Source organism: Telopea speciosissima, chromosome 1 (assembly GCF_018873765.1).
Source record: "Telopea speciosissima isolate NSW1024214 ecotype Mountain lineage chromosome 1, Tspe_v1, whole genome shotgun sequence".
NCBI lineage: Eukaryota > Viridiplantae > Streptophyta > Magnoliopsida > Proteales > Proteaceae > Telopea > Telopea speciosissima.
In genome coordinates this window covers 18038954-18064370 of record NC_057916.1, presented here as the reverse complement: position 1 = coordinate 18064370, position 25417 = coordinate 18038954, and the positions used below count along the sequence as shown (strand labels likewise).

Sequence of the window (25417 nt, the reverse complement as noted above, 5' to 3'; positions counted from 1 at the left end):
GTGAGAGACCTAGACTGAGAGGCCCATTCCCCTACCTCCCTTCTTCTATCTTCTCTTCTTCCCTACCCTGCTCGATCTCCATTGCTGCTCCTGCAAGCTACCCTGCTCGATTCCCTGTTGGTGACTACTGCTGTTTATAACTGTTGCCGCTTCTGGAAACCTCAACTGAAGACCATTGAGATCCCCTTACACCTTCTGAGTGCTGCTGCTGCTGTTGCTGATTAAACAAAGAGATTCCATCTCTTGCGGATTCCAGTTTCAGCTCCAGATTGGCTGCAAGTTTCAAGGCCCCACAACTCCATCATTCTTCATCAGTTTCTGCAGAGTTTTAGAGCATAGAATCTCCACACCAGGCCCTACACTCGACCCTGGTTTGGTGGCCAGATTCCCTCTGGTTTGCAAGTTACACTCCGACCTTCTATTTTGGGAACACCCTTGCAACTCCCTATTCTGCCAGCAGAATTGTACCAAAATTTCAGCAGCAGATCACCCCCATAGGACCTCCACTCAATCCAAGTCTGGATCCAAACTGCTGGCTGATTTGGTTTTATTTTTCTAAGTTACTAATTCTGATTTTTTTGTTACTATGTTGATGTTTTGCTGCAACCTATCATCGATCCTACTGTAGAGTGGTTCTTAGTTGAACCCCTTCTACATTAATAACATTCTTCCCACGGAAGTTGTAACTGTTCTAGATTTTTTTTTGGTGAATAAAAAAATGTATTACCAAAGAAACCCCTTCTACTACTACTGTTCCAGATTAGTAGTAAGAGGCTAATGAATATTGAGCTCTTCTCTTATACCCGTATAAGCATTGAAGTATTCATTCAAGGATCTGTCCCCTTGATTGAAAGTAAAAAGTTTCATATAAATCATAGACACGGGATATATTCTTCGTTTGGGAGAAGGTTTGCTTCAAGTCATCCTACACTTCTTTGGCAGTGGGGTGGGACGTTACATTTGCTGCAATAGACTGATCCATGCTGTTCCATAGCCAGATAAGAAGGATGTCATTTTCATGCATCCACTCCTCAAAGGCTTTCATTTCAAAAGGTTCTTTGGATTCGGTTGAAGGTGGGTCAGATGTCAGGTATTTTAACTTCCCTTTTGCATTAATACAAACCTTGACTGCCTGAGTCCATAACAGATACCAACTCTGTTGAGTTTTATAGTGGTGATCTGGACATTGACATTGTCCGAGGAAGACTTAGGACTAGCCAAAAAAAAAAAAAAAGGTAGTGAACAATGTAGGATCAAACTCGAAGCCTGAATATAACTAGCAGCAACTGAAGAAGAATTCCCCACACACTGATCTAGTGAGAGTCCAGCAACCAGTGAACAAAAAATTCAATTCGGAATATAAACCACCAGATTTTGGGAGAAACCAAATTACTTTCAATCTGAAGGGCAGAATGCCTCCAAAACCAGATCGAAGGACCTTCCAAAGGGGTATAATAAAAAAAACCCTAGAAGGACAGCTGAATCTGATGGACAGATTCAACTTAATTCCAGAAGTTAAATTTGAAAAAAAATATCCAAAACAAGGTACCGCCAGCAATTCTTCGATGAACAAAAACAACTCAAATCAAACTTCCATCAAGAATTCAGGGTTCATACCTGAGGGCTCTATACAACACTAAGACTTCAATTGAAAATAATGGCCAGATTGAAAGTACCAAAGAAAATTGATTCGGTCAACAAGGAGGACATGATCATAGTTCGAGAACTCGCGAGATCTCGCCGGGATCTTGCCGAGTTTCTCGGTTTTTTGAGAAACCGAGACTAGTTGGCATACGAGTTGCAAAAGTGCAACAACTCAGCCGAGATCTCGAGATCTTGAGAATCTCGACCCAATCTCCTTTATATGAGTGTTAGATCTCGAGATCTTGGTGGAAAATCTTGGTATACAGACACCTATCTATGCAAACCTGGTATACAGACACTTATTTAGGCCAGGAACTAAGAAAGACACTTATTTATGCCTAATATCATTTAAGTAAATGTATTTGTATTTCATTTACTTAAGATATTATTCATAAATAAGAAAATACCCCCCTATTTGAATCCAATAAAAATAGTTAAAAAATCAAATTCCAAAAGGAAAAAAAGTCAACCCCCCAGTTCAAGAACAAAAACTAGATTTTCGGCGGTAGGTGCAATTTTCAACTTTCTAATGCTAGGGTTTTTCTCAAATCTAAAAATTCCATAAATCTTAATATGGTAAAACATTGCTAAAAACCAAAAGTGCGGTAAAATATTCATTTGTTTTGATGTCCAAGAAAATATTTTCATTCAGAGCGATTTGGCAGCATTCGTGCACACCAAATTAAGTTTGACCAGTACATAACTCCTATTTGGACTTTGTTTTTGCAAAATCTGATAGTGCCATTGTGTTTAAATGGCCTAAAATAGGCTGAATACCAAGTTTCAGACCCAAACTAGGTCTAAAACCCACCGAGTTTAGGCGTCGAGTCGGAAAAAAAAAATGCACCAACTCGGCGAGATCTCGACTCGACTCGGTTTTTCAAAGGACCGAGTTGGTACTGAGTTTCAAGTTTTAGTACCTTGGACATGATCCATTACCGCTAGGTCAATCTTCAATAAATTTGATGTAGATAACCAACCAACTACATGGTCTTCATATAAAAAAAATATTCCGGAAGAGAACCTAGTTTTCTGTTGACATAACTAGGTCTTCATTGAACAAACCTGCAGCAAGGGTGGCTGCACACCGAAGCAGAAATCAAAACATAATTCTCAAAACAGAATGTTGGTGTTTGAAACCACTGATTTAATGAAGCTCTGATACCATGCGAGTGTTAAGAATAGCTGTATCAGGGGTATATATGTACATAACCCCTCTTTTATGTATTCTTTGTGTCATTTGTATGAGACCAAGGGCCTGTGTGTAATTATATATTCTTTTCAATGTAAGCATGTTAGTCTCTTGTTTTAAGACATAACACACCAAACCAAAACCGTGGCTGCTCTCTTCAAGATTCTTCTCTTCTTCTTCTTCCACTCTAAAAGCTAACATGGTATCAGAGCATTGATCCTGCTGTTTGCAAGTGTTCGAAGGAAGTTTGGAGTGTGAAGAAGGGTTTCATTCAGCTGTTTTCTGCTGCTGTTCGAAGGACTGGTTAGGTCTTCTTCTCCAGCTTGTTTCTCTCTCGTTTGGAATCCAAATGGAGTGCTTCTTGGTGCTCTAGTTTCGTTTGGGGGTCCTCTTTGATCTCCTTTGCTTGTCTTTAACCTTCTGCAAGCACCCATTCATTCCCATTGCATCTCGGTTTGGCTGTTCTGCCCAGAATTTCCGCCAGCTAGAGTTCTTGTTTGGCACCTACTCTTCAATAGAGCTTTGTTTGGCCATTTTTTATGGTCCATTTGCATCGTTTTTGGGTAAAGAGCATTACTCATCTTTACTCCGCTGCTATTTGAGTATTTTTTGAAGATCTACAAGTGTTTTTAGCCTTTTTGGCTATTGTTTGCCCTGTTTTTGTGCCTACTGTTTTGAGACAAACCTGTTTGCTTGAAGTGCTGCTGTTTACTCCTTTTAAGTGGTTGATTTGAGATCAAATATGGGTGAGAAAAATGTCGAGACACCCTTGCCCCTTATGGAAATAGCTCCATCTCTCCCTTCTTCCTTTGAGAGCCCCAATATCCAACTTCCTATTGCCAAGCTTGAGAACCACAACTATTTGGATTGGTCCCGATCCATGAAATTGATTCTTCGGTGTGGGGGGAAGATGGGGTACATAAATGGTAGCATCAAGGCCCCCCTTCCTACCGAGCAAGGGTACTCCAAATGGGACACTGAGAATTCTCTTGTGATGGCTTGGCTTCTTTTCTCAATGAAGCCTGAGATTGGAAGGTGGTTTATGGGCAAGGAGACTGCCAAAGACATTTGGGACAGTGTGGCCCGTATCTTTGACCGGGTTGGGGACTCTACAAAGGTATACCAACTTCTCCAATAGATTGTTAGCCTGCTCCAGGGTGATGGAAGCATCTCTGACTACTATAGTCTTGTTGTGGGCCTGTGGGAGGGGTATGATCACTATAGAGATCTTCAGTTGTGTCCTGATGATGAGGTCTAGGTGCACCGGTTGTTTGAGAAAGAGAGGGTCTTATTTCTCCTTGGCGGCCTTAATTCTGACTTTGAGCCTCTTAGGGTACAAATCCTTGGCCGACCAAGTCTTCCCTCACTGGAGGAGGTGTGTGGATATCTATAGAGTGAGGAGACCCGTAGGGGTGCCATGGGGACTACTCCCACTGTCAAGCGGTCTGCTCTTGTTTCTTCCACCCCTCAGGACTCCACTAAGGGAGTTGATAAGGGGGCTGCTAAGGGAGCTGATCAGGGAGCTACGAAGGGCCGATTCTTATGTGACCATTGTGGCAAATCTGGGCATACGAAGGACTTTTGTTGGGATCTCCATGGGAAGTCCCCTTCTGGTTCCTCTGGGGGACTAAGGGACAACGGAAGAAGGGGCCTAAGGCTCATGTTGGAATCATTGAATCTGATCCATCCTCTCTTTCCAAAGAAGACATTGCTGCATTTCGCTGGATTGTGGCCCACCTGGATGGTTCCTTCGCTACTCCTACTTCCACTGCACTACAGGCCTCTTCCTCCTCCGGGACCACACCTTGGGTCATTGACTCAGGTGCCATGGATCATATGACTGGTAGGCCTCAGCTGTATACATAGTTGTCAAGGTGTCGCCTAGGCGTCGAGGCGCCTTGGTCGACTTGGGAGCCTTGGTCGCCTAGGCGGGCGCCTTGGACGCCTTGTTCGCCTAGTTGGTGTCGCCTTAAACTTTGGCCCTCTCCACCGCCTTGGGTCGCCTAACCGCTGTGACAACTATAGCTGTATAATTCCTAATTTGTTTGTTCTGGTAAAGATAAGGTAAAAATTGCTGATGGTTCCTTCTCTTCCATTTTTGGTAAGGGAGATATCCAGGTTACACCACTTTTACCCTTGAAGTCTATCTTTCATGTTCCCAACGTTGCCACTAACCTTCTTTCAGTTAGCCAATTGACTAAATCTTTGAACTGCTTTGTCACCTTCTTTCCTACCCATTGTCTTTTTCAGGATTTGGTGACGAGGAGGGTGATTGGTAGTGGTCATGAAACTAACGGCTTGTATGTTTTGGAGACTGGTGCTTCCCCTGTTGTGCAAGCTCAGTCCTATGTTTGTGGGCAAGAAGGTGGACGTGCTCAGGAGGATATTTTGCTTTGGCATCGTTGTTTGAGGCACCCTTCTTTTTCTGTTACGAGGAAATTGTTGCCACATTTATTTACTTCTTTTCCTGTCACTCATGTTTTTCATTGTGAATCTTGTCTATTTGCCAAAAGTTGTAAAACAGTTTATGCATCTAATGGTAATAGATCTACTTCACCTTTTCATCTTATCCATACTGATGTTTGGGGGCCTTCCCCTGTTATCTCTTTGCGTGGCTTCCGCTACTTTGTTTCTTTCATTGATGACCATTCTCGGGTTACTTGGGTTTACCTTTTGAAACACAAGAATGATGTCTATGTTGCATTTAAAATTTTTTATGAGTTAATGTATACCCAATTTCAAACTCGGATCTAAATTGTTTGTTCTGACAAAGGTGGAGAGTATATGTATAGTGGTTTGGAAACCTTTTTTTCTGACCATGGCATTATTCATCAGGTAGTCTGTGTTGATACCCCACAACAAAATGGGGTGGCTGAAAGAAAAAATCGCCATCTCCTTGAAGTAGCTAGATCCCTTTGGTTTACCATGCATGTTCTAAATTTTTTTTGGTCTGATGCTCTACTCATTGCTGTCTGTCTTATTAATCACATGCCGTCTAGTGTCTTGAACTTTAAGGTTCCTCTTGATGTCTTACCCTCACGGTCTTCTTCCTTTTCTCTTCCTCTAAGGGTGTTTGGTTGTATTTGCTATGTACATATTAGTAAATCTGCCCGCACTAAATTGGATCCTAAGGCTCTAAAGTGCATCTTTCTTGGGTATTCCTCCACCTCCAAAGGGTATAAATGCTATCATCCTCCTACTTGTCGGTGGCTTCTCTCCAAAGATGTCCATTTCTTTGAAACCATACTGTATTTTCAGTCACCTTTTCAGGGGGAGTGTTCATCTCTTGGTGGTGGTGTTGAGGGTGAAGAGGTTCCCGAGTTTGTTTCATTTCCTTTCTCCTCTCTTGTCCCTATTTCCCCTTTTCAAATTGACGAGGGAAAGAAAAATTCTGTGGATACTGTTGTTGAGGGGGAACCTTCTGTGGATACTGTTGTTGAGGGGAAGCCTCCTAGTGCACAGGTGAACTGAGAATAGGGGGAGCTACTGGTGTATACGAAGGACAGGAGAAATCCTTCTTCATGGCTTCCTATAAAGAAGACCTGCCAAAATCCTTCTTCGTCTCCTCATCATGAGCCTCCATCCATCGATACAGGTATACCTCCCTCTACTTCTACATCCTCAGACTTAGATCTTCCTATTGCTTACCGCAAGGGAACTCGGGCATGTACTAATCCCATTGCCAAGTTTGTTTCCTATGATTCTATCTCCCTTACAGGCATAGCCTTCACTGTAGCTATCTCATCCATATCTATTCCCAAGAATGTAGCAGAGGCTATGGCGGATCCACAATGGAGAGAAGCAATGAATACAGAGATGTTGGCTCTTGAGAAGTATCAAACTTGGGACCTTGTTGAACTCCCTAAAGGGAGAATCCTTGTTGGATGCAGATGGGTATTCACAGTCAAGTTCAAGTCTGATGGTACTGTGGAGAGGTATAAGGCAAGACTTGTCGCCAAGGATTATACACAGGTGTATGGCATTGACTATCAGGAAACCTTTGCTCCGGTGGCCAAGCATAACTCCATTCGTGTACTTCTCTGAATGGCTGCAAACCTTGATTGGGCATTGTATCAGCTCGATGTAAAGAATGCATTCTTACATGGTGACCTTGAAGAAGAGGTATATATGCACTCTCCTCCTGGGGTCAAGCATCCTGGTGACAATGGGAAAGTGTGTCGTCTTAGGAAGGCTTTCTATGGACTCAAACAGTCTCTTAAGGCTTGGTTTGAGAGGTTCAGACAAGCCCTCCTGCAAAATGGATATACTCAAAGTCAAGCTGATCACACATTGTTTATACAAAGGAAGGGCAGCACTATTACGGCTCTCATTGTTTATGTTGATGACATTGTGGTCACGGGAAACAGTGAAGCTGAAATCTCAAAGCTTAAGCTTTATTTGGCTCGGCAGTTTGAGATTAAAGATCTCGGTCCATTGAAGTATTTTCTGGGGATTGAAGTTTCAAGATCCAAGCAAGGGATCAATGTTTGCCAAAGGAAGTTTGTTCTTGATCTGCTTACAGAGACAGGCTACTTAGGGTGCAAACCAATCTCCTCCCCTATTGAGCAGAATCACAAACTAGGGGAAGATTGTGGTGAACCTCTTGTGGATGCTGAAAAGTATAAGAGATTAGTAGGTAAGCTAATCTATCTCTCCCTCACCCGGCCTGACATCACGTATGTTGTTGGAGTGGTGAGTCAGTTTATGCATGCACCCAAGATGGGACATCTTGATGCAGTTTACAGGATCCTCAGGTATTTGAAGTCATGCCCTGGAAAAGGCCTTCTCTTCTCTAGGAATGGTCACTTGAGAATTGAAGTATATACAGATGCTCATTGGGCCGGGTCTATTTTTGATAGAAGATCCACCTCTGGATACTGTACCTTTGTTGGGGTAAATTTAGTCACCTGGAGAAGTAAGAAGCAACCTGTGGTAGCTAGGTCAAGTGCTGAATCAGAGTTTAGAGCCATGGCTCATGGTGTGTGTGAAATCTTGTGGTTGAAGAAACTTGTTCAAGAATTGGGATTTGAGACGACTGAACCTATGAGTCTATATTGCGATAACAAGGCAGTCATAAGTATTGCTCACAACCCAGTTCAACATGACAGGACAAAGCATGTTGAGGTTGACAGACACTTCATCAAGGAGAAGATAGACTCTAAGACTATTTTTACTCCTTTTGTGAAGACAAATGAACAAGTGGCAGACATCTTCACCAAAGGACTTAACTCATCACTTTAGTTTTATGTTAGACAAGCTGGGTATGTATGACATATACCACCCAGCTTAAGGGGGAGTGTTAAGACTAGTTGTATCAGGGATTCAGGGGTATATATGTACATAACTCCTCTGATACAAACACACCAAGGGCCTGTGTGTAATTATATATTTTTTTCAATATAAGCATGTTAGTCTCTTGTTTTGAGACATAACACACCAAACCAAAACTTTGGCTGCTCTCTTCAAGTTTCTTCTCTTCTTCTTCTTCCACTCTAAAAGCTAACAGTGAGAATATAAGAAATAGAAAACCAATAATCACTGTCAAGAGAAAGAGAGAGAGAGGAAGAGAGAAATTGAGGAAGTAAGAAGAGAGAGACTGCTGGAGAGACTAACAGTTGATAGGTAGCAGTCCCCCTCCCATCGTACATATATATAAATCCCAGCGGTACAAGAAGGCAAGGACTTCCTCAGTCCTTGCGATAGAATGAACGACCAAACAGCAACTTAATCTGACTTGGAAAGTAAACAACCTAGTCTAACTAGGAAAGAGAATAAAACAATAAGTAAACTCTAACACTAAGACTTCTCACGATAGGGACACTCCCCCTATCGTGGTACATAACAAATTGTACCCCCATGTTACAAACTTTAGCAGGTTCCATTGATTTAGTTATATTTGATAGAAGAGAAAGAGAATGCATAATTTGAAGTGCCAACATTTTATGTTTATTTGGCTTGTGTGGTGCATGCATATACAAACATGTATACATACGTAAGTAAATGTTCATCTTATAACTGTACTATTTAGGAATTTCCCCTCATGAAATTTTTTAAGATTTGCTGATTATTAGTTATAACCATGGAACCAACTTTGTATGCGAAATATATTATTGGTTAATTAGAGATTCTTTTTATAAAATAGTGATCATATGGGGCACACTTAGATGGATAAGTATATATTTGTGGCCTTGTGAGTAATAAAAAGATATATACTATCAGAAAGAGCAAGGATATATGGTTATGATCGTCTGATTAGTTTTGTTTTTTTGTGCTGGAGCTGATCCTAGTGTAGACCCACTGAATTTTTTGTTCCCAAAATGCCAAAATGTAGACCATGTTTATGATCTTCATGAAGATATTTCTGTTGTACTTTCTGAAGTAAATATTGTATCAAAAAGATTTAAAAAAAAAAAAATATTATGGGGCATGTACAATTGAGGACCTATTTCCAAGAAATTTGAGATTTTATCAAGTAACTCCTTGGATTGTAAGGTCATCCATCATCTTTTTTTCTGCGACCTCTTTTGTTTGGCTGCTAAAATTATGTCTTACATAAGAATTACTGGACAAGAGCTGATTTCTTAGTGGCATTTGCAGGTTTTGATCTGCTAGACATAGAGTGGTTGTCATCATGGGTGGCTCTGGGAAGTGGCTGAGAACATTGATTGGTTTAAAGAAGTCAGAAAAGTCACAATCTTCAGATAAGGATGAACATGTCAGTCATATTGTCTTCTGTAGAATTATCTGTTACAAAATTGTTGTTTGTTTCTTATATCATTTTATATAAGAGTCAGAAATCCTTGAAGACATGCTGTTTCTTCATAATTTTGAATTTGTATAAATTAGAAACTTGTCATTTTTTGCAACATGGAGATCAACAGTTATAGCTTTTTCCTAGACTACAATTCTGAGCTGGTCCTATGTATAAAAAAAAGGTGAGGTGGTCGTCATTGAATTTCTTCCACCACTGTGTTCTTGGTAAAATGTGCTGTTCCGATGCTAGCTGTTTTTATTTGAGTTTTGATTTTGTCATCGACTTGTTCAGCATGGTGGATTTCAGGTAGGTGTTGTGTACCAGCTTGATTGAATCTTATTTGACTTGCAAGTTGATTTGGGTTGACTGGAGTAATATGCCATGTTTATTTGCTTCAGAGCTAAATATTTCCTTGTTTTTTTTGGTAAATGAATATATTACCGAACCCCAAAAGGGGAAAAGGAAAGGGAAACCAATGAACAAGAAGGAAAGAAAAGAAGAGAGAAGGGAAAGAGAGAAAAAAAAGGGGGGGGGGGGGAGAGCCGGCCAGCCAGCCTACACAGAGGAGGAGGTCCGCAGAAGGGCAGTATCAAGGCCCCAAAAAATCAAAATGTGTCTATTCCTGAAGTTATCTTTACAATGTCGCTGCCGGATACAGCTAAGCTTGGAAGAAACATCGGAGGAGATGGCTTTCCAAATCGTATCGAAAGATCTAGATTTGGAAATCCATCTCCTAATATTCCTCCCCAACCAGATATGGTGAACTGCAGCACTAAAAACAAGCTTCCCAATAGTGTCACAAATAGAGTTCCCTGGGAAATTCTTCAGCAACCAAAGCCATTCACGGTCGAAACTCTAAACTCTTCTGGTCCGCGGCCAGATAGAAGACAAGGCCTTGTTCCAGATGGTGGAGGTGAAGGGGCAGTCAAAGAAGAGGTGTGTGATGTCTTCTTGAGCTAAATATTTCCTTATTGATGTATGAATGACACTAATGGGGTTTCTAGTACCTGCGGGTGTAGGTTTAAGAAAACCTCATGTAAACATGAGTCACAGGAAATTAGGAACCAAACCAGATTTCAAAAGAAATCCAGTAACAGAAATAAGGCAAGTTTGATATGCCTATAATTCTGGTCTATGTACTCTTCTCAGGGCTGAACAGTTCTGCAGAAATTGATAAGAGATCCAATGGTGAGATTCTCCAGAATGTAACAATCCTACTGGGAGTAGGAAAGTTTGAAATCTGCAGAATTCGAGGGACACGTCTATGGGGTTTCAGATTAGATTATGGAGAATGAAATAACAAGCAAGCAGAGACCAGACACAGAGAAAATAACCAGTTTCAGAAATCAGAACTAAAGAGTTTCAGTGCAATTAGGATTCTGAAATTGATGGGAAAGATTGGATTTTTAAAAACAGATTCTGAAATTAGGCTTTAAAACTAACAAACAATTGAAACTGAAAATAAAGAACAGAAGAATGGTAGTAGTATGTTAAACCAATCAATAAACAGAACTATGGAAAGAAAAGCATGCACAGAATAGGAGAGATAAGATCTGACTTTTTGTGATCAATGGAAGAAAAAAGAAGAATAAGAATACTCGAAGATATGAACCAAGCTTCTCACCTGTTCCTCAACTGGAATCCCTCCAGCCTACCTTTGCATCCCTCCAAGGGGTTTACTGCATCTTACAGCAAAGGGGCTCTGAATCTCACTGACATTGAAGGCAAAAGCCAATTGCATTCATCAAATTCGTGTGCAGGGCTGAAGCCCCTTACAACCTTGTATTAAAGGCTCAAAAATAGACTAAAACTCTGCATAAAATAAGCAAAAGCAGTTTAAAAAAAGGATGGACTCATAGAGTCCCTAATTTAGCAAAATACTAACACTTCATAACAATTAGAATTTAGAAATAAAGCAATAGGACTCTAACTAGACCTCACAACTCAAGTAATTAATAAATCCCATATTCCTTCCTCCTATCCATATTTTAGGCCCATTAAAGTGGTCTATTACAAAGAAAACCTATTGCACCAAATGCTCAACATATATGTAACCCAACCCTAGGCTTGTTTCCACTAAAATGAGCCTATTTTTCTCTGATTTATCTGATCAATCACCCATTTTACTCACTTTACATCCTCGTTTCTCCTGACACCCATTTTACCCACTTTTCATCCTTGTCTCTCCTCTATCAGACAAATGAAGGGAAGTGTTAGAAATGCAAGCATTAAAATGCTTGTGCATTACACAAATGGCAAAGGACTTTTGACCTTACAGTAGGACCCACATCCATAACTGGATGGGACGTTCTGCAATAAAGGATCCTAGCCGTCATGTGTACTTGTGATGAACACAGCTTTTGTTCCTAGCATTTCCCAAAAATGAAAGTAAATATTTTCTTTGCCCTTCTCACATGCCCTAATTTCTCTTTTGATGGCAACTATCATCATCAAGATCTCCTCTCGCAACAGCAACATTATTTTCTTCTTATGACTCCTCATCCTACAGTGACTGTCCATTTCTCTCTCTCTCATGAAATGGTGGGAGGAATGGTTCTGTTAAGTGTGAGCATCCCCTTGAAGCTGCCCGGATTTTTTTTTACCTAAGGACCATGATAGATTGTGTTTTGGTTCAAGGGATTACCGTAATAAAGTGGGTCACATTCAATATTACCTTACTTTTATTTGATTTTGGGCTTTATTAGGAGAGGGTTTATTTGTGATTAGCTGGGTTTTGTTTTGTTATGGGTCTCTTATTTTGTAAATGGGCCATTAGTGAAGCCCTTGAGTCTATACTAGTTCCTTGGGCAAGGGGTTAGAAGATCTGGTAGTAGGAGTCTAGGAGGTACTCTAGGTCTTAAGATTTATCTCTAAGTTGGGTCATTTAGGACATGGGAAGTCCCACAATTAGAGTCTGTTTTATTTTATTTTCTTTGCTATTTTATGATTTATAGGCTCTATAAGAACTGGATGTTGGACTGAAAGGAGGAGATTGTGAAAAGAATTGTTATGCTGTTAGTATGCTGATGCTTCTCTCTTACTATTTTCTTCTATTTCTCCTTTTATCCTTAGGCAAAGTTATTATTCATGTTTACCATTCACTGATCCATGACAGTCCCTTGTTCCTGATCTTGCTCTTATTTTTCTATTCAATTATACCCTAGTCCTTTTCAAGTTTCAACCCTATTTCCAACACGATTTCCTTGCAGTTCAGTCCTAGATATTTGAACTCTAGGCTGTCCTGCATGAAGGTGTGTCCCAATTGTCTCAGGTGGAGCAATACTACAGTCACCTATCTCTTTATCAATCTTGGCCTAGAACATTAATTTCCTCTCCCTCTTCAACTCTCCCATTTGTTATTTCTGAATTGGAATATCATGAGATAGTTGACTGCATATTATTCTGTAGTGCACGTGCACGCACATGTGCTCTTCATGCACATGTAGCGTACATGAAATATTTAATCAAGTGCACATAACTGCCTGATTTTCAGGAGTTGAATTAAGTAGGCATTAGGTTGTAACTTGTAAGTGTCATATTAAACGGGCCCGATCAATTTGGTGAAGATTTGATTTTTCAATGATTTATAGGTTGAGTATCATTGAGCTTAATTTTATGCCCAGGTCTCAAATTGATCCAGTCAACTTCAGGTTAGACTGGTTTGATAACTATGCTTGAGAGTTTCATATTGTCCACAACTTTTTATGGGAAATATTAATTAGAGTGTTCTAATTGAAGGGACTCAAATCCATACAATAGGATAATAAATTCATTAAGGTTTTCTGTTTTATCTGAGGTGAGGCTCTTTGAGTTGGTACTTCTTTCATTTGTCATGATCAGATCAACTTGGTGGCCATTAAAAACCTCAGGGAGTTGGGGGCTTTTAACCCAACATGTGGAACTAAGTTAAAAAAAAAATTTGTCCACTTGGACTGTTCGGAAAGCAACTGTGGGCAGAACATTTGGAGAAAAAAAATTATATCTATGGAGATGCTCCACTGTATCAAAGAGACCAATAGTCAAAGGGGAGTATTATCTAATGGAGAAGGTGAGAGGTTTCATATATATTCACTGGAGTTTTCTGTGTTTCAAATTGCTTGGGAAGAATTTAAAATTGGAGAGATTGCATGGTTGAGACATGACAGAAAACTGTTTTGGGACTTTCTCTTCCTCTATTTTTCTTGGCTTGGATGAAAATTGGGGGATACGTTTGCCTCAATTCCCCACTTTTTCCAACCAAATGAATTCATCCAATTATTTTCACCCTATTTTTTCCGTTCTTGCAGAAAATGTAAACAAACACAGATCATGGTGTTACAACCGCTTGTCCCAAAAGCTTGAGCTGTTAAGTAAGGGCCACAACAATGTATATCAACACACAACACCCCCTACATGTGCAGCCCCCCCTCCCCCCAATACCCCCCCACACGGCTCTGCATGTGAAACTGTGGTACCATCATGTGGCAACACTGTCACGGAGCACTAAGGGTACAAGGCGTAGGGGCACAAAAACGCAAACCCCTTGCACATAGCCACATACTAGGGATTGAACACTTGCGATCTTGGCTCCATAGTTCAAAAACTCATCGAGATCTCAGCGAGATCTCTACCTGGTCAAGACGAGATTGCATACGAGATGTTAAACATATATAGTTTCGACCGAGACAATCAAAATTTCGGCGAAGTCTCGGATATCTTGACATGCTCGAGAAGAAACTACTCTCATTTCTTCTCGAATACTATTCATATGTCATGCAGATGGAGGACAATGCACGTCGACTCCATCAGACCATGATTGGACCCAATCCAACACGTCATAGTTCATATTAGTAGACAGTCACAGACTCACAATATTGTGTTGTTGGGACATGGAAGACTAGGGTGTCTATGACATGTATTGTTCACTGTACTTGGGTGTCTATGTAATATGCATTGTTCACTGTACTCAAGGTTCTAAAACTCGGGTTTCGACCAGCCAGAAACCGAGATATGGTCGAAACTGGTTGAAACCTGTGATTTTTCCCCAGCTAACTCGAGTTGGTGGTTCAAGACCTAGAATTTTTTTTTTTTTAATATGGTTTTTGGTAAACAACCTAGTTTTGACATTCTAAACACAATGCATGAACTATTTTCACAAAATGGTACTTGTGGTTTTTGACCCAAGTTTGATAGTGTATATTGTTCCTGGACATTGGCTGGAAACCAGGATAGACACTTATTTATGCCAAATATCATTTAAATAAATGGTTTCATGTTTGTAAATGAGTTTTCAATTTTTTTTTTGCTGTTTAGGAATTTTCATTTACTTAAGATATTATTCATAAATAAGCAAATACCCCCTATTTGAATCCAATAAAAATACTTAAAAAAATCAAATTCATAAGGATAAAAAGTCAACCCCCCAATTCAAGAACAAAAACTGGATTTTCGATAATAAGTACAATTTTCAACTTTCTAAGGCTGGGGTTTTTCTCAATTCTAAAAATTTCATAAATCTCAATATGGTAAAACATTGCTAAAAACCAAAAGTGCTGTAAAATATTTTCACCATGCCAACTCCTTTGTGAGCTAGAGGCAAGGCCAAATCTCTCAAGGGATGGGGTTGCTTCCATTGCCACCCTTCTAGTTTCTTCACTTAGTAAGTGGATGCATGCTTTAACCATAGTTGTCACGGCGTCACGGTGATCCAAGTCAGTGGAGGGGTGTCTGATTGATATATCGACACGTCGCCTGCCAGGGCGATCATGTCGACCATGGCAGAATTGTAATTAAATCCAAAGTTGAATGGCAAACTAGTAGATAAATCAAGATTCATAAGAGCAATGGCAGAATTGTAATTAATCTAAAGTTGTAAAGGAGTGGCAGAACTGTAAGTAATGGAAATCAATTTAATAAAGAAAATAAACCAGGAAGTGGGATAGCACGTTTGATGGGTAAAGGGTATACTTGGAACAAAATGGAAAATAATAGATGGTGGGAATAGAAGTAAAAGAAAAGGGTAATGTTGGGAACTAAGGAAAATGGGTTTAATAGATTAGAAATCGAGAAACAAAAAACAAAGGAATTCAGTCTTCTTCAACCTCACGACTCCTCAGCCAAAGAAGGAACCATAACCCAGTGGCAGAATGGAAGTTATTTCGAAGGTGGGCCTTCCTCGTAAGAACCCACAGTCAAGAGTCACCATAACCTGTTCTCTCCAGGGCACCGAGAATCTAATTGAAAGAACTTGCAACCAAGAGATCGATGGAACTGAACCAAATCTGACAGTAGTAATGGAGGTGCAGGTCTGATGTGCGATGGAGCCTCAATGTTGAAAAGGGTTGAGCCAAAGGTTTGGAAGGATGAATTGCCCAGACCTACGAGAAATAGCCCCAAAATTCTGCTGGCAACCGAATGGTGAGAGCAAGGCTAAAATAGGAGATTTAGGGAAACAGACGCCATGGCATAGGTCGATATGGCCATTTCTCCAGTGCCAGGACGCCATGGCGACGCCATGACAACTATGACTTCAACCAAAGATGAATGGGTGCCTTACCCGAGATCTGCACCCGGATTGGTTCATACTCTAGGTTCAGCCCACCAAGGAGAATCAAGACATGCTCCTTCTCAAATGTTCTATAAACCTTTCCCTCATCTTCGGGATTGGAAAGATGGAGGTCCCTATAGCGGTCATACTCCTCCCAAAGACCAACAACTGGAGAGACAAGATGCTGGTCGACTCTCAAACCAGCTCTGCTACCAAGTTCAAAGTAATTAAGGAAAATATAAAGAGAGAGGAAGAAGAAGAGAAAGATGCACAAGAAAACACTTGGGGAGAGAATCGATTTCTCTCTCTTATATTTAGTAACTTGGGAAATAACATGTAAGATTACATCAATACCCCAACACTAACATAAGAACCTAGGGAGGTAAAATACGAGCTTGTTTAAGTAAGTACCCATAATACCCTTACTAAGTGATAATGTAGTCCTAGGTAGGAGTATTCTCAGTAAGAACCAAGGTAATAGGATCACCAAACAAGACTGCTGATTTGGCTGGGCAGAATTAGGGTTTTAAACTAAATTCTAGGGTTAGGTATGGGGGAATAGGACACTGTATATCTGATTTTAATATGCAGGCTTTGGGAAGGCTTTTAAAACAGAATTGATACAGATTTAAATCAGAATTCAGATTCCAGAATTTTAGGGTTAGGGTTTTGGGTTTTAGAACTTAGGGAAACTACCAAAACTTGGGTTTAAAGTGGGATTTATGATCAGGGCTTGAGGTTGAGTGTGAGGGACAAGGGAATGGAAGTTCGGCTGTGATTTGAAGGAATTCTGTCGGCTGAATAAGTCTAGACAGAAATTAGGGTTTTTTTGGGTTTTAATGGAGAAGAGGGATTTAGGGTTTTGACTGTTGATTATGGGCAGCAGCTAGGGTCGAGTGTAGATAATGGTGTAGGGAGGCTATGGCCTAAGTTTGATTGATTTCTGATGGAGAAACAGATCTGGACAGAACTCAGCAGGCTAGGGTTTATGAAAGTAAAACAGAAAAATAAAGGGGGATCGAATGGGGAAAGAGAAGGAATAAGAAAAACAGAATTAAAACTCAAACTTACCACAGGAATCCACCAGCAGCAGCTTGAAGGATGAAGGATGAAACCACCTTCAGAGAGAGAGATCCTCCCAGCCGTCACGGCGTAAGGAGTCGCAGGAATCCACCCACACTTTCCACCTTGAAATCCACAAGGATGCACACTCTAAGGAGCAGGAACAGCAGCAGCGGTCGGCCAGCAGCAGAAACAGTATTTTTTTTCAAATTTTCAATGTGGGGGAGCCTCCCACGATTTCTACTTTTATAATAAAGGGCCAATGGCCAAATCCTAGTACAAATTAAAGTCTCCTCGTTCTAAAATCGTGGAAGGGAGAGATTTAATCTAACTTAACTAATTTAAAACAGTAAATTGACTAAGATACCCCTACTAACTTAAAATAAAAGAATCTAACTTAAAACAACTAATTTAAAAGAAGATTCCATACTAGCCAATAGGATATTAGGACCTATTGACCAATAGGAACACTTCACTTAAATTAGACTAATTGAACCAATTGGATGCAACCAATTCTAAACCGGTTCAATCTAAAAGCAAGAAAAATAAACTAAGTATGGAAAATAATAATCCTAATCTATGGCTCCCTATTCAAACCCTAAGTTCAGGGCTTCTTCTTCTTCCTTCTTGGAGCTGCATCAAGTGAACTCTACAAGCTATTTGCTGCTGGAGAGGACATTGAGGAAGGTTGCTGAGGCCTAATCAGGTTCTGCGTCGGGCTCAGTGTTATTTGTTAGACCTTGGTGGGTTTGGGTTATGCCATTAATAGCTGCAATCTGTACCTTTTCCTTCTATCTTCTTACTTTTATCATTGAATTTTTCCACATCATCTCATAACTCAACAAATCCTGGTTATTGGATTTGGGTGAGGCAAAATCTGTACCAACTCAGACCAATTGCATCCCCATATGCTGCTGCCCACTTTCATGAATTTGTATTGACATTTTGACACACCCGTTGTTTTGATATTTTAAATCGTTGCTTAGTTTTTCTGTTGTTGTGTTTGGTAAATCAGTTGGCAAAGAAAATTTTGAGGCATTCGTTTTGCTGAGTATGGAGAATTTCTGCCCTGTAAATTGACAATATGGTCTTGATACTGTAAGCAAACCTTGGTGGTTTAGATCCCATGAAGGACTAGGTCTGTAGGCTCAAATATTACTGATATAATGGAATTTTCTCTTATTAGTAACATGATGAACTTTCTTTCTCACATTTTCTTTCATTTTTGAGAGCATTTATCTTAATTTTTGGATGATGTAGAGGTCAGCGCCCTTTAATCGGTTTTGGAACTGGAGAAGGCATTCTGTAGATATCGATTGTGCTACTCTTGAAGATGAGTTTATTCACAACTCAGATCCGTTAACAGGGGACGCAAAGGTTCAATCAAGTTCAGATGCTTCCAGCTCCCCTGCTAGCTCACAACAAATACAGCCTGCTGGTCATGTTAAAAAGAATTTCAAAGAAGAATGGGCTGCTACCCGTATTCAAACAGCATTTAGAGGATTTCTGGTATTAAAATATGTTTTTTCAACTCATCTAGCTGTAACCTTTAATATCTGAAGAATTCATTTTCATTGGCACCTCTGCAATCAAAATGGGGATTTCAACCTGGCATGTCGAGTTCCACACTTCCACCAAATCCAGATTGCATTGATATCTTAATTGTTCATTATTGATCTTCAATTAAACTCCTTTCTTGGATTTCCTGTGTTTAAATTGTAACAGTGAACCTGACTGAGATACTATCAATAAAAGAAAAACACTGAATGCGGTTTTATTACAATGTGCTCAATATAACATATGTATGGTTGGAAACCATTCTTAATATTAATCTCTCTTTCTAGAATTCTGGGGAGAAGCATGTGTCACATTTAGTTTATTGAGAGTCAGATTATGTTCGCTGACAATATCCTGTTTTAGTTTTTTCATCTCTTGATGACATTTAAGTTCTGTTTAGAGACCAACTTCTTTACACATGATCTTGCTGCAAGTTGTTGTTGGTTAGTTTCTTCTTCTCTCTCAACAACAAAAACAACAACTGAGCCTTATCCCAACTAAATGGGGTCGGCTACATGGATCTTTGCAAAGACAAAATAATAAGAACAATAGCAAAAAGAAAAAAGAAAAGTGCACAACATCAACAACTACTCATCAATAACCCACCTAAATGGGGTCGGCGACATGGATCTTAGCCCTCCAAACAGCTCTCTTTAAAGTCATACTTAGGACAAGGCCTAAACTATACATATCTTTCCTTACTACTCCTAGGGTCATTTTAGGCCTGCCCCTATCTCTTTTAGGTCCTTCAATCAGAACCAAATCGCTCTTCCGTACTGGTGCATCCCAAGGCCTCCATTGAACTTGGCCATGCCACCTCAAACGACTTTCGCAAAGCTTATCCTGAGTTGGGGCAACTCCCACATCAACTCTAATCTTGTCATTCCTTACTTTATTCTTCCTAGTTTTGCCACACATGCATCTCCACATCTTCATCTCTGCTACACTTATTTTATCTATATGACTCTTCTTAACTACCCAACATTCTACTCCATACATCATAACCAGCCGTATGACTGTCCTATAAAATTTTCCTTAAGCTTTAAAGGAATATGCCGATCACACAGCACTCCGCATGCACCTCTCCACTTCAACCATCTTATTTTAATTCCTTGATCAACATCGTCTTCTATGTCGCCTTCTTTATTTACGATAGAGCCTAGATATCTAAAATAGTCACTTTGAGGAATCTCCCTCTCTTCAACACTAGCCACCTTAATTGTCATCGTGTGACTAAAGTTACACACCATATACTCCATCTTTGTTCTACTTAACTTAAGACCTTTTCATTCCAAGGTTGATCTCCATAACTCCAGCTTGGTGTTAATCCTCTCTTTAGTCTCATCTACAAACACAATATTGTCAATGAAAAGTATATACCAAGGAACCTTGTCTTGTATGTCTTTGGTTAAGTCATCCATGATCAACACAAACAAATGAGGGCTTAAGGCTGAACCTTGATGTAGCCCTATAGTAATTGGGAATTTACTACCTTGGTCCCCCATAGCTCTTACTTTAGTCACCTCACCATCGTACATATCTTTAAATATGTCCACGTATTTACATGGCACTCTTCTCTTAACTAGAATATGCCAGATTAGCTCTCTAGGGACTCTGTCGTAGGCTTTTTCTAGGTCAATAAAGACCATATGGAGATCCTTCTTGCTCTCTCTAAACCTTTCCATGAGTCTCCCAAGTATATAGCTTCCATTGTGGGTCTTCCTGGCATAAAGCCAATTGGTTCTCTTATATAGTAGTTTTCTTTCTCAAGTGGGCTTCAATAACCTTCTCCCATACCTTCATCGTATGACTCATAAAGTCATAAGTTTATACCTCTGTAGTTATTGCAGTCCTGAATATTTCCTTTATTTTTGTAAATCGGGGCCACTGCTTCTCCTCCATTCATTTGGCATTTTCTTTGTGCTCAGCATCTTGTTAAACAACTTGGTTAGCTAGATTAAACCATAGTTTGAGAACTCGCGAGATCTCGGCGAGTTTCTCGGTTTTTTGAGAAACCGAGACGAGTTGGCATACGAGTTGCAAAAGTGCAACAACTCGACCGAGATCTCGCCGAGTTCTTGAGATCTCGACCCAAACTCCTTTATATGAGTGTCAGATCTCGAGATCTTGGTGGAAAATCTTCTTATACAGACACCTATCTATGCAAACCTTGGTATACAGACACTTATTTAGGCCAGGAACTAAGAAAGACACTTATTTATGTCTAATATCATTTAAGTAAGTGTATTTGTATTTCATTTACTTAAGATATTATTCATAAATAAGAAAAATCCCCCTATTTGAATCCAATAAAAATAGTTAAAAAATCAAATTCCAAAAGGAAAAAAAAGTCAACCCCCCAGTTAAAGAACAAAAACTAGATTTTCGGCGGTTGGTGCAATTTTCAACTTTCTAATGCTGTGGTTTTTCTCAAATCTAAAAATTCCATAAATCTTAATATGGTAAAACATTACTAAAAACCAAAAGTGCGGTAAAATATTCATTTGTTTTGATGTCCAAGAAAATATTTTCATTCAGAGCGATTTTGACAGCATTCATGCACACCAAATTAAGTTTGACCGGTACATAACTCCAATTTGGACTTTGTTTTTGCAAAATCTGATAGTGCAATTGTGTTTAAATGGCATACAATAGGCTGAATACCAAGTTTCAAACCCAACTAGGTCTAAAACCCACCGAGTTGAGGCTTCGAGTTGGAAAAAAAAAAATGCACCTACTCGGCGAGATCTCGACTCGACTTGGTTTTTCAAGGGACCGAGTTGGTACCAAGTTCCGAGTTTTAGTACCTTGGATTAAACCAGCTAACCCTAGGCTCTTCCATACTTCTATTGGGACTCCATTTGGGCTTAGTACCTTGCCTACTTTCATCTTTCTTAAAGGTTCTTTTACTTCAGACACCCTACTTTTGCATATGTATCTGTGACATGTGGTGTCTTGGTGAATAATGCAACCCGCAAGGGGACTATTACTCGAGAAGTCTCCATTTAGTAGGTTGTAGAAATATTTTCTCCATCTCTCTGTAGTGTCCTCATCCCTTATTAGAACACTACCATTTTCAGATTTAATACATCTAACATGGTCAAAATCTCTACTCTTCCTTTCCCTTACTTTAGCGATCTATAAGATAGCTTTTTCCCCGTTCTTTGTGTTCAAATTGTTATAAAGATCCTCATATTTCCTCGTCCTTACTTTCCCCACAATCTTCTTAGCTTCATTTCTTGGAAAAATTATACCTTTTAAGATCCTCGCCCTCTTTAGTCCTTTGCCATATTTTGAAACTAGCTTTCTTAGTCTTTATGGCTTTTTGGACCTCTTCATCCCACCACCAGGTCTCCCTAGGGACATGCGTGTACCTTTCAATTCCCCTTGAACCTCCTTTGCAACCTTCTTAATACAAACTGCTATCTATCTCCACATCATAGTAGTGTCTCCTCCAAAGTCGCACTTTCCTTGTTTGCCCACTTTATTGGTAAATGAATTCAATAACTCTCTTTTTAAGCTCCACCACCTTACCTTAGGGCAAGTAGGCTTCCCTCTCTTACGATTCTGCGTTATGAGGCACATATCTAGGATCCAATCTATGTTGAGTGGTTTGGCTCTCCCTAGGAATAACCTTACAATCCTACAAAGACAATCTGTCGAACCTTCTTGTTACTTTGTTAGGAAGAAATCTATTTGGCTACTATGGTGCCCACTTTTATAGGGAACTAAATGTTCTTGTCCTTTTCAGATAAGGAGTTCAGAATGGATAAATCATAAGCTACTGCAAATTCCAAAACTGAGATTCCCTCCTCATTCCTCTCTCCAACTACATAACTTCCATGCATGCCTTCATAGCCTCTACTATCTCTTTGAACGTGTCCATTCAGGTCACCCCTGTTATCACTTAATAAGTGTTTAAGTCGTAAAATACTATTCTGATCAGATCCAGGATCAGAATTGATTGGATAGCCAAGGAGATATATAAAAAAAATATCCCAGGAAACAGATTACCGCAGCCAAGAAGTAAAAGATTGATTGCAGAGAATCAAGTCAGAAAAATATATTAAAAACCTGGATCGAGTCTCCTTTGGAATATCTTGAATAACAATCAGATGGTGGAAGATTGCCCGAATCAGATCTTCAAGCTTTGATCAAATTGTGCATAAGTAAATATATCTTCAGCAAGATATCTTCATTAGCAGTAGAATGTAGATAAAAAATAAGCCCTAGTTTGTCTTCATTGCATGAGAAACTTAGGGCAACATGCAGACATGCAGCATAGGCAGCTGCAGCCAGAAACCGATGTGAACTCTTGAAACACCAATCAAACCAAGATTTGAGAAGATGATTTCTTGATTTATTTAAAGCTCTGATACCATGTAATAATAAACCAAAACAGAGGAAGACTCTGTCCTTTGGAGAAACAGAATCGAGTGTGTAGTCCCTTCTCTCGGCTCACACCTCCAATATATAAATCAAGAAAACAGTAAATACAGAATAGAGTCAAATTATGACTCGATAAAAAATAACCCTAGGTAGGACTCACAAATAAGATAGGACTCAACATAATAAAAAAAAATCCTTTTAAACTAAGAGAGCCGCAACATAAACACACTTTAATATATGTACATGACCATATGTACCCCCTTGCAACTTAAATTGATAGGTACTTCAACAACTCCCTATAATGATCTTTTCTCCTCGGCTAAACCTTGCACTAATCCATCCATTTGTTCCTAAATATTTAACTTACTACTTTCATCCAATCCCAGTTGGGGTGCATAAGCACTAATTATATTAACCTCTTTCTCCAATACAAGCTTGATTGATATAATCCTATCCTCAAATCTTTTAACATCCACCACATCATTCTTGAGGTCTTTATGCACCTGTATACCAAAGTTTAAAGTCGTTTAGCACCTTAGCTTTTTTATCCTTCCTTCTGGTCTCTTGACTATAGGCAATATTGATCCTTTTTCTCCTCGTACTGACTATCAACTCTAGACTCTTACCCGCTAAAGAACCAATGTTCAAAGATGCTAATCTAATCCTACACTTTTGGATTGGTTTCTTTACTCGCACTTGTCCATTGTACGAGAACCCTTGACTACTTGTCAACGCATCCGGGCATTGACGCGGCATGTCGCTTACAAGGGTAGCTCTAACAAATGGCCGATAAGACATGAAACTTAAAGAAATAGATTAAAGTACTCATAGAAATAGGATCCATGCAAAATTGAGTATATTACGGTGCCGGCTGCCGACCTGACACACCAGTTCCTTCTTCTCTCTCTCCCTCATTAATTTCTACCAGCTTAATGCTTAATGCTGCAACCTCTAGATAGGGGCTTAATTGAGAAGCTTTGTTAGCAGACACCTCAATCTACTCATAGTAGTTCATAAATTATTTATTTGTTTTTAGTTTATGTTTAACTGTTTGTGTTATTGGTCTTGACATACGAATGCAATGTTTGGTTGATATTTGCCAGTCTAGACGAGCACTTAGGGCTTTGAAAGGATTGGTGAGACTTCAGGCCCTTGTTAGGGGTCATGCTGTAAGAAAACAAGCTGCAATAACCCTTCGTTGCATGCAAGCTTTAGTGAGAGTTCAGGCTCGTGTTCGAGCACGCCGTGTTCGCATGGCATTGGAAAGTCAGATGGCAGAGCAAAAACTTCAGCAGCAGCTTGTACATGAGGCGCACGTTCGAGAAATTGAGGTAAGATTTATCAATACGCTCTTAAATTGAGAATGAAAATATCTGCATTGCTTAAGATGATCCTGCATTTTGAGTATTGTTACAATTGAAATTTTGTTTGAATGTTCATTGGCTTCTTAAATGCTAAATAACAAAAAAGCTGCCTTGTTATGTGTTAAAATCTGAAACTGTGGTATAATTTCAGAGTCTCAGAGACAATCATGCATGGAAGTACAAATCTTTCTGGCCTTGTTTAGATTTGATGCATATGTTTGTGGTTCAGTATGAATCATATATGAGTGCGTTCCCAATATGGTTAAGTATAAGCTTCAATATTTTTTTCCTAAGGCTTCTATTTTTGTTTGAATTTTCGTTATAAAATAAAAAAAAATAACTTCTTGTAAGAGTGCAAACAAAAAGTCATTAATATTTGATAATTGCCGAACGCATAAAGCTATGCATTTACAAAATAGTAATGATGGATGCATACTTGAAGAACATGAGCTGTTAGATATCAGTTTATGTAAGAGGCAGAGGTTATGTAAAGGCCTCATGGAAGGTTGTTTCTTAGTCTTGATGCAGAGGGTGAGAGTGGGGCTTGAAATGGGGAATGCAATCTAGAGTCAAATCCCAAGTGTTGTGGCTATTATGGTGATAAAATGGTCTTGGTGGCAATAGGACTATAAAAATCTTTTCAGACGTTGAACATCTTTTTGTTATTTTTGAATCTCCTTTTCATTTATAATTTTAATGTAGTATCAGGAATGTGCCACCCAACAAAAAATTATCTGGGTTCAGAGGGGGTCTAAAACAGTATCCTTGTAAAGGCTTTTTCTTTCTTCTTTTTTTTTCCTCATCTAAGAATGCAAATAGCTTTGAGTCATTTTCCATTTATCCTCTGATTCCACCAATTACAGTTGAGTCCACTCAGCAACGAGCACACTAGCATTGCGTAACAAAAGGTTATTTTTTTCCTTGCTTCA

At 39.5% G+C, this 25417-nt stretch overlaps 1 pseudogene; it reads left to right on the top strand.

The window, feature by feature from the left end:
* LOC122646265 overlaps window positions 1-25417 on the top strand; it is a 41515-nt pseudogene that overhangs the window by 6287 nt on the left and 9811 nt on the right.